The sequence below is a fragment of the Chiloscyllium plagiosum genome, unplaced genomic scaffold, assembly GCF_037043375.1.
Source record: "Chiloscyllium plagiosum isolate Xiang-an unplaced genomic scaffold, Cpla_swu_hap1 HiC_scaffold_35, whole genome shotgun sequence".
Classification (NCBI taxonomy): Eukaryota; Metazoa; Chordata; class Chondrichthyes; order Orectolobiformes; family Hemiscylliidae; genus Chiloscyllium; species Chiloscyllium plagiosum.
This window is the reverse complement of record NW_028270173.1, coordinates 31,388,745-31,399,150: the sequence shown is the minus strand read 5'-3', so window position 1 is coordinate 31,399,150 and position 10,406 is coordinate 31,388,745.

Below are 10,406 nucleotides of genomic sequence, written 5' to 3'. Positions count from 1 at the left end.
TATGCTCCCAGTTCGGCATCTGCTGCCCACTCCATTGTGCTTATCGCCCACAGGCTGCAGGGCTTGTGGAGTGTTATAACCAGACTCTGAAAACTAAACGCGCCAAATTGACTTCGCAGACAGGCCTATCCTGGGTTAAGCCATTGCCTCTGGTACTGTTTCACCTACACTGCATTCCTGCTAGTAAAGCTCGGTTATCCCCTGCCAAAATAGTCTATGGTCGAGCCTTTCGCATGCGTTGGAATGACGCCACCGCCCCTATTCACTTTCACCACATGACATGTCCTCCGACACCCTCTCTTTAACTAAAATTCTGCTAGGGCTTCACTCCCGAGTTCATGCTGCTCACAAAATACTTCCCTCCCTTGGCGTTGTTCCCATGTTGATCCAGGCTCCTTTTGTCCCCATCAAGAATTGGACACGTCGCGGCCTCCAACCTCATTGGGAAGGACCCTTCCAGGTTCTCCTCACCACCCCAACTGCTGCTAAAGTCTCTGGGTGTTCCACCTGGGTCTACCTCCATCATTGTAAGGTCATCACACAAACCCCTCCAAAGGGGAAGATGGAGATGATGGGAGTGAAAGGGAACTGAGAGAGAGCAACCAGAAACAGATGAAGATAAAGCTGTCTCTTTTGAATAGTAATTCTCCTTCTGTTTTAGATATCCTAATCCTTGATTCAGAAATGACCACTACAGTCAAGATCAAGCTTACCCTGCGATATGGGCTTGCCATCGCCAGCAATGCTGCACAAGAAGGGACTGTCTACCCATGCGACCCTGAGCAACCAGAGACTGTGTACCATCTATGCCAAGATGTCCTTGTGTGCCAAGAGACTGATTCCTTCGATGCGTGGGACGTTCCCAAGAATGACTGCTGCAGTGGTCATCTACATCAAGATCAGATAATCATTTACAGAACAAGTCTCAATGGTCTTTACTCTGTGAAGGTGTTGTGTGCCAGTTTGATTTCAGTTGTGCTGTGGGTGACCCTGGTGAGCCTTGTCCCCCATCAAATAGGTCACGCTGCAAAAGGGGAAAAACCGGAAATGTTATCATTCACAAACAGTTTGCTTTTTCAAAGTCACAACAGAATATTTGGTAGGGCTGAAGTGGTTTGTTATGCTCTAACTTCAGCAAAAGACACCTTGACCCATTTCCCCCTCCCGAATCTCAACGGAGGAGTATGGTACGCTTCTAAAGTGTTTACTGGACATAATATTTCTTTTGAATATTACTTATCTCCACCTGCCAGTTGCTTATGGACTTCCCCCAATAAATCCTGAGTAGCCTATCCGAATTGCTACAATGGTAAGGGATGGGGGTGCACTTACATAACTGTGACTAAGACTATCCCCTGTGCAATGATCAAATGTACCAGACACCTCTGCTCCCCTGAAGGACCTCGCATCTCATACGTTTGCCTTGAGGTGGAGTGTGTCTCTGTTATCACTGGGATTCAGGCCCTTTGTGGAATGGGTAATAGCATCCACCTTTATTATGAGACCCCTAGTGGCAGCCCCATCTTCCCAATTGTGAGATGGAAGGAACCATTCTGGGACATTAACCGCATCTCTTACTGAAAGACCCACCTCTTTCTATTGAACAGCTTTCACCCCAAGTGCTCAGGACAGCCGTACTTTGTAGCTGTGGACTACCCATATGTTCCAGGAAGTGACAAAGACAGGCCTGCTTCTTACTGGGAAGTTCCTTCCATTATCGATACTAAACCCACTTATTGTTTTCTCAGTCACATTTCGGCAACTAGCTTCCTTGGCCTTAATGAAATCGGTCCTCCCCATGCTGGAGCTGTCGGGACACGTTTTCCGACTACAGTTCCCTGTCCAATTACTTGGGAATGGGATCGGGATTTCCCTGTTAAATGTTCAGTCTCACCTGAGTTGTGCGCACATTGGAGGAATGCTCAGACTTTGAGCTCCACTGAGACTGACTCTCTAGGGTGTGCATTCCTTAGTACCTTTACCTGAGGGGGGGTCTGCAGGCATCATCAGCCATCAAAATCGAAATTATCTCATTTGCGGTCTCACCCTCTTGGGTAACGAGACAGCCGCTGCCCTGGCAGGAATTAGGCACATGCTTTCAGAATTGCGCCTATTTTCCCAACAAAACCGGTACCGCCCTCGATTACACACTGGCAAAGGAAGGTGGAGTTTCTGCCGTAGTCAAAGGCAAATGCATTATGGGGGGTCACTGACCTCATCGAAAATATTACCAACCATGTAGATAACATCCGCACTTTGTCAGCCAAATGACTGAAGGTGCGGGATGGGGAGATTGGGGTTTCGGCTCATGGTACAACTGGCTGATCAATATGGCTATGTATGTTGTTATTGGTTTAGTTGGTCTTTTTGTTGGTATTGCTATTGTCAATTGTATTCTTGCTAAAATGCTTCTGCTCCATTCATGGGGAACATGAGGAGGTGTCATTGCCTGCCCCTATTTCCTCCCTGGAGGAGGAGGAAATATGGCAGTCTTTGGCTTCTGTTCAATTGGACTAATCTAACCCATGCCCTCACATCCTATGATGTGGTCATGGAATGACCAAAGTGGGGAGATGAGGATCTAAAAGCTGGATTTAGGCTGTTGTCAGGAGTAACCATCTTATGTGTGCTTTTGTTAACCACAAAATGGCTTCTCAATGCAAAGTAACATAACAAAATGGTTTCAGGCTGCAAATTAACACTATGTTTAAAATGGCTTCCGGCTAAAGGCTGCATTCCTGCCTTGTTGAGCGAACTGAATCAAAGATTAAGCAGAAAAATGGATACTTCACAGTATGGAATTAACTAAGCTAGATAGGACATTACTAACCATCCCAGCTAACCTTGAAATGCAGGTGGGAAGAGAATGTGTGGTAAACAACTTTATTTCCCAGGAAATATCATTGGGTTACCCTGCTGTCTGTTATGTCATTTTATTACACTCGATTGGATTCACTCTGCGATTAAGGCTGTACTATTTCTTAAGAACATGCAAAACTTGCCTTTGTTCCAAGTGAAATTGCGCAGGTTCTCCAAGGAACACAGAAGCTTTTAACCTCTGTATTGCTGCACAAACCTGTGCCTGGCGTCGTCATAAACTGTGAAATCTTGCTGAAGCAGACCGTATTCCTGTCGATTATTTGACCGATCGCAGAACCGAGAGACCCCTCCTGGCACGGGGGGGGGGGGTTGAGATCTTCAGGCCGGGGTAGTCAGGCTTGAGGATCTTGGGTACGAGGTCGAACCAGGCAGTATGGCGTTCCTTAACAGCTTCCAATCTCATAGTTTGGGAATGTCGCACCCACCTGTTCTACCCCCTACCCAAGATATACAAGCCTGACTACACCGGCTGACCCGTTGTCTCAGCCTGCTCCTGTCCCTCGGATGCTGCCTGACATGCTGTGTTTTTCCAGCTGCATTCTTTGCTCCTGAGACAGTTAGCTCACTAACCTATCCCACTCCTCTAGGACTTCCTCATTATTTAATCTAGTTTGAGCCACATCAAGCTCTATGACATCTGGATTTGGTTCCTCACTCTGCGGGGCAGTAACTAATATCTGTTTCTCCAGTTCCCAATCACTATTTTAGTCAGGTTTCAATATATTCATGTGACATACCTGATACAGCTTTTTTCTATGCAGATGGTTTACTTGACTCCACTTTGCCTCAGTTTGATAGTGACCACTAAACCTGGCTTTGAAGGGATTCCTACCACTGGTAACAATAGTAATTAGTCATCCCCACAGGAATATGTCCGAATAGTAGAGTTTTTATCTGCTGGTTTGAAAAATGTAGCGGGTGGTGGATTCTCAGGGGAATGTAGCACAAACAGTCAAGTTTCTGGTATTGAAAATGGCTCTAATGCAATAAGGGGTACGTTGGGTTCCAAGAGATCAATTGTATTAGGGGACTCCATAGTCTGAGGTACAGACAGATGTTTCTGTGGCCAGCAGTGAAAATCCCAATGGTGTATTGCTTCCCTGTTGCCAGGATCAAGGATGTCTCAGAGAGGGTGCAGAGTGTTCTCAAGAGGGATTGGGACCACAGGTGGTCATTGTACACATTGGAACCAATGACATAGGAAGGTGTCCCTGTTTAAGAAAGGAGGTAAAGATAAGCCAGGGAACTAAAGAGCAGTGAGCCTGACGTCAGTGATGGGCAAGTTGTTGGAGGGAATCCTGATTGACAGGATATCCATTAGGGATAGTCAACATGGCTTTGTGTGTGGGAAATCATATCTCACAGACTTGACTGAGTTTTTTGAAGCTGTAAGAAAGAGGATTGATGTGATCAGTAAGGCGTTTGACAAGTTCCCCATGGGAGACTGGTTACATCTCAAAGAATACAGGGAGAACTAGCCATTTGGATACAGAACTGGCTCAAAGGTAGAAGACAGAGGGTGGTGATGGTGGGTGTTATTCAGATTGGAGGATTGTGACCAGTGGAGTGCCACAAGGACCGGTGCTGGGCCCACTACTTTTCATCATTTATATAAATGATTTGGATGTGAGCAAAAGAGGTATAATTAGTAAGTTTGCAGATGACACCAAAATTGGAGATGTAGTGGGCAGCGAAGAAGGTTACCGCGGATTATAATGGGATCTTGATCAGATAGGCCAATAGGCTAAGTGGCAGATGGAGTAATTGTACCAGCCTCCACCACTTCCTCTGGCAGCTTATTCCATACACATACCACCCTCTGCATGAAAGAGATGCCTCTTAGGTCTGAGGGGTGTGGTCGTGGATGTGACATTGTTGAGGAACAGAGACGGTTGGGGGGTTGTCTGTGATAGATTATAGCGAGGCTGGAACCACCCTCCAAACGTGTCTATCCTGCATCCCGCTGATTGCCACCAGAGGGGGGTGTTGTCCCCATAAGTGGAGGGGGCCCCTATCAGATTCAGGAAGGTCGGAGAGATGTGAAAGGTCGTGACAGCAGCAGAACGACGTTGATGCAACCACCATTCAGCAGCGTCCGAGTCATTAAAAGGTACGGCCCTCAAGGGAATCCCACCTTTAGAATGGAAAGGAACGTGAGCACAAACCCAGCAGCCAGAGTGGCTGACCTACTGTGTGGAAAGATATGTCAAATAAAGAAAGGCATTAAAATGCAATTCTATCTTAGTCGAGGCCACCAGGTTATACCGAGTACCCCAGTCAGATAAGAGCGACATCAGAAAAACAAGCAAAACCAATATAATAACTGCAAAAACAATCAGTTGGGGACACCTGCGGCAGTGGGTTTTCCAGGTAATGCAGCAGGAATCAGGAGATGTTCTCCTTGGGGTGGTCCTCCCTTGCACTGCGTCCCCTGTGTCCATACGGCCTCCCCTTGACCTTGACTGCTGAACGGGTGACCAGCAGGACTAGGAACGGGCCTTTCCACCCAGGCTCCAATTTGCCCCGGGCCTAATTCCCAGGCCTGGTGTACCTGTGAATGGAAACTTTGAAGAGTTTTGGTTAACTGATGCAAATATTTCCCACTTGTCCAACACTGTAGTGGCAGCTGAATCAGTCATTGGGATAGTTTTGATTTATCTCCTAAATACATCCACTGTTATTAGACAATATTCAGAACAATGTGCACAAGGTGATTCTAGAAAAGCAAGTTGTAGACAAGGAAAAAGGCCCACCAGGCAAGGAAGGGGTTAACAACCACAGGGCATCCCTCTTACAGCGTGCGTCTCGTTGGTTTACAAATTAAACAACGCGTCAGCTCTTTTCCTGGCTGCTCTCTGGAAATCTGGGTGCTCCCGTGTTTGTAATAGAGTATTAACCATTCCCTCCTTGCCCAAGTGTGTACAAATATGCACATAATCAACTACAATAGGCAGCAGCAAAGAAGGAACACAAACTTGTCCAGCAGGAGTCGCCCACATTTTGGTTTGAGTATCGAGGGAGTACTCTATTTGAGTCCACAGTTTGTGCTGTCCAGCAGGGGCCTTCCCCTGTGATTCCTGTACCTTACCCAGGTCTGGCATACCTGTCCCTATATTGTCTCTGTCTGGGTGTTGCTGGGGACCCAATGGGACCAGAGGTTTGGGGTGTAAGGCTGCATGCTGGGCTGCAGCATCTATCTGCTCATTGCTTTGGAAACTGTATCAGTTGCCTCAGTGTGAATCGAACATCTTAATAACAGCCAGACTGATTGGACAAAACAGCATTACTATAACGCCATCCCGTGGGTGTTAACAATCCTTTATGTTCCCACAAGACTCTGTAATCATGGGTCACCCCAAAAGCACAATGAGGAGTCAGTATATATTCACAGATTTTCCTTTTGCCAGGATGCAAGCATGTCAATCCCTGCATTTGCTCCAAGTAACATTAAGGACACATCATTCCCTCGTGGCCATATTTCCACAGTTAAAGCAAGGGCCTGCCATTTGTCCCTGGGGGATTTCACTGTCTTGTTCCCAGCCTCAAAGGTGTAGCACTGGGGCCTGTCTATCCCCATTTGCAGGGTCCCCTTGGGAAAGGGTTGTTCAGCTGTGGTCACTGGGTGGGCATCTGAGGTAGATGCAACTCCCAGTGAGTATCCTGAACCCAATTAACCCTGTCAGGGCTGGGCACACAGCATTTGGGATCGCGAGGTTGCTGGATATAATCGGTTTTACCTGTAACTTGCATCGTGGTTCAGTCTGGTTCTGGCCATCCCAATAGAAAACCACCATTTGTCTCATTGGCGACTGGAAAATCCTGGACTAGTTCATATTGTGTGTCCGGATCATGTCAGTGACATCAGGAGGAAAACATTGTGAAAGCATAGGGTTAAACAAAGGTGCATCAGCTCCTTGATTATTTTTTCAATTGTGGGCTTTATACCACTTCCATCAGACAGATGGCCACTTATTTCAGTCCTATAACACAAGCCATTCGTATTCAGGCTGCTCCCAGAATCTCACTGTGTTTATATCTGTATCACCCTTGGACATAGTGAGCAAAGTGGGCTGGTTTGTTCTTGTGGTCAGGGGCATGCCTCATTAACATTACTCTGATTCCCAGGAAGGCCCCTGGTTTAGGATGGTACAGGCCACTCATCCCCATGATATCGGTGATGAAGGCAGGACGCTTCATTTTCAAAAGAAGGAAAGGTTTGTAATAAGGCGGGGGGTGGGAGGTGGTGGGATCTATCAGATGTTAGGGGCTCAGTAGGTATCCAGGAATAAAATCCCCATCCTCATCCCTATCAGTGTCATCCCCATCCTTAAATAGGGTCTGTATGCCAGACATAGGCTGGGGATTCCGAGTAGAATCTAAGTTCTTTATTTCACAGCGTTGTTGCTTTAACCCTGTTTGTATATTCCTCAGCCTTAGTCGCCTTACACTGTTTCACATGGCCCTTTTATTTGTTCATCTACCCATTCACAGTCAGCTATGACCACCTCCCACCTTTTGGAAGTCCCATCTACTATACATACCTCTATTCCTCAATCACAAGCAGAATTCCTTCCACTGGCCAGTAAGGGATCTTTCCATTCTTTAGTTCGCAACGAGTCAATGCGGCCATGTTTCAAATTACCCATGAGGCAATGAGGCAGGTCACTGACAATGTGTAAAGGAATAAAACCAAGTGATCCTGTCAATTCATTCTGATTTTGCGATTCAGGGCTAATACAATTATCAACTGGAAATTCATTTATTCAGTATTCAATATTTAAAATGAAAAATGTACACAGTTTCCAACTCTGAAATCCATTATCATCACCTGGTTCTAGTCCCTTAATTTAAATCCCAGATTAGGTTCTGTAAGCAGTCCTGACCAGTCATTGCTCATTGACAATGCTGTAGGCCGTGAAATGTCTACAGCTGCCTTAAAGGGTCTTGTCTACTCACATGGTAACAAAAAACATCTAATGCACAAATAATAGCCGAATCCAAAGACACAGGCATTAACAATAGGACGTTAATTTTGTTACATGATTTATCACAACCTAATGTTGAACTGAAACTTCAATTGTCAGTGAGGGAGAGGAAATTGATATGGAATAAAGCTATGGCTGGCACACCACAATGACCAATGAGACACAGCAGTCTTAAAATTAAATGGAAACAAACAAGTCTGAAATAAAAATTAATTAAATATGCTGGCATCATTTTCTGAAAACATTGCTGTCAGTTTGAGATATTTTGTATCTATCTTTATACTTCCAGTTTTCTAAAATTGAACTAAATTAAATAAGGTTCATACAATTCCTCCACTCAATGAGCAAATGTGAAAGTCTGAGGTGATTTTCCTCAAGGCCAGGTTTAGATTATAACTAAAACTGTGCAGAAATGTGCTGTCATCCTGGTACAGAATGATTCTGCACCTGAGGCCCAGGTTTAGTGCTACTGCTTTATTTCCTTTAGTCAATTCTATGACAATGTTCTGTGTTGAATCTGCACATATCTCTGTGCAGATCTAGACTTGGATCTCTGCTCCAAGTTATACAGCATTGAAACAGACCCTTTAGTCTAACTCGTCCATGCCGACCAGAGATATCTGAAATTAATCTAGTCTCATTTGCCAGTACTTGCCCATACCCCACCAAACCCCTCTTATTCATACCCATCCCAGATGCCTTTTAAATGTTGCAGTTGTACCAACCTCCACCACTTCCTCTGGCAGCTCATTCCATACACACACCACCCTCTGCGTGAAAAAGTTGCCAGTATTTGGTGTTGGAGAGACTGTTGGGTCTGAAGATTGATAAGTCTCCGGGGCCTGATGGTCTACATCCCAGGGTACTGAAGGAGGTGGCTCGGAAAATCGTGGATGCGTTGGTGATTATTTTCCAGAGTTCGATAGATTCGGGGTCGGTTCCTGAGGATTGGAGGGTGGCTAATGTTATACCACTTTTTAAGAAAGGTGGGCGAGAGAAAGCAGGAAATTATAGACCAGTTAGTCTGACCTCAGTGGTGGGAAAGATGCTGGAGTCTATTGTAAAGGATGAAATTACTGCACATCTGGATAGTAGTAACAGGATAGGACAGAGTCAGCATGGCTTTATGAAGGGGAAATCATGCTTGACTAATCTTCTTGAATTTTTTGAGGATGTAACTATGAAGAAATCCAGTAGATGTAGTGTACCTGGACTTTCAGAAAGCTTTTGATAAAGTCCCACACAGGAGGTTAGTGAGTAAAATTAGGGTGCATTATATTGGGGGCAAAGTACTAGATTGGATTGAAAATTGGTTGGCTAATAGGAAACAAAGGGTAGTGATAAACGGCTCCATTTCGGAATGGCAGGCAGTGACCAGTGGGGTACCGCAGGGATCCGTGCTGGGACCGCAGCTTTTTACAATATATGTTAATGATATAGAAGATGGTATCAGCAATAACATTCGCAAATTTGCTGATGATACAAAGCTGGGTGGCAGGGTGTAAAGTGATGAGGATGTTAGGAGATTACAGGGTGACCTGGACAAGTTAGGTGAGTGGGCAGATGCATGGCAGATGCAGTTTAATGTGGATAAATGTATGGTTATCCACTTTAGTAGCAAGAACAGGAAGGCAGACTACTCCCTCAATGGAATCAATTTATGTAAAGGGGCAGTACAGAGAGATCTGGGTGTTCTTGTACACCAGTCAATGAAGGCAAGCATGCAGGTACAGCAGGTAGTGAAGAAGGCTAATAGCATGCTGGCCTTCATAACAAGAGGAATTGAGTATAGAAGCAAAGAGGTGCTTCTGCAGCTGTACAGGGCCCTGGTGAGACCACACCTGGAGTACTGTGTGCAGTTCTGGTCTCCAAATTTGAGAAAAGACATTCTGGCTATTGAGGGAGTGCAGTGTAGGTTCACGAGGTCAATTCCTGGAATGGCGGGACTACCTTACACTGAAAGACTGAAGCGACTGGGCTTGTGTACCCTTGAGTTTCGAAGATTGAGAGGGGATCTGATTGAGACGTATAAGATTATGAAAGGATTGGACACTCTGGCAGTAGGAAACATATTTCCACTGATGGGTGAGTACCGAACCAGAGGACACAGCTTAAAAATACGGGGTAGACCATTTAGGACAGAGCTCAGGAGAAACTTCTTCACCCAGAGAGTGGTGGCTGTGTGGAATGCTCTGCCCCAGAGGGCAGTGGAGGCCCACTCTCTGGATTCATTTTAGAAGGAGTTGGATAGAGCTCTCAAAGTTAGTGGAATCAAGGGTTATGGAGATAAGGCAGGAACAGGATACTGATTAGGAATGATCAGCCATGATTATATTGAATGGCGGTGCAGGCTCAAAGGGCTGAATGGCCTACTCCTGCACTTATTGTCTATTGTCTTTAGATCCCTCGAGTCTTTCCCCTCTCACCTTAAACCTATGCTCTCTTGTTTTGGACTCCCCTATCCTGGGAAGAGACATTGCCTCCTCACCTTATCCATGCCTCTCGTGATTTTATAACCTCCATAAGGTCACCCCCTCAGCC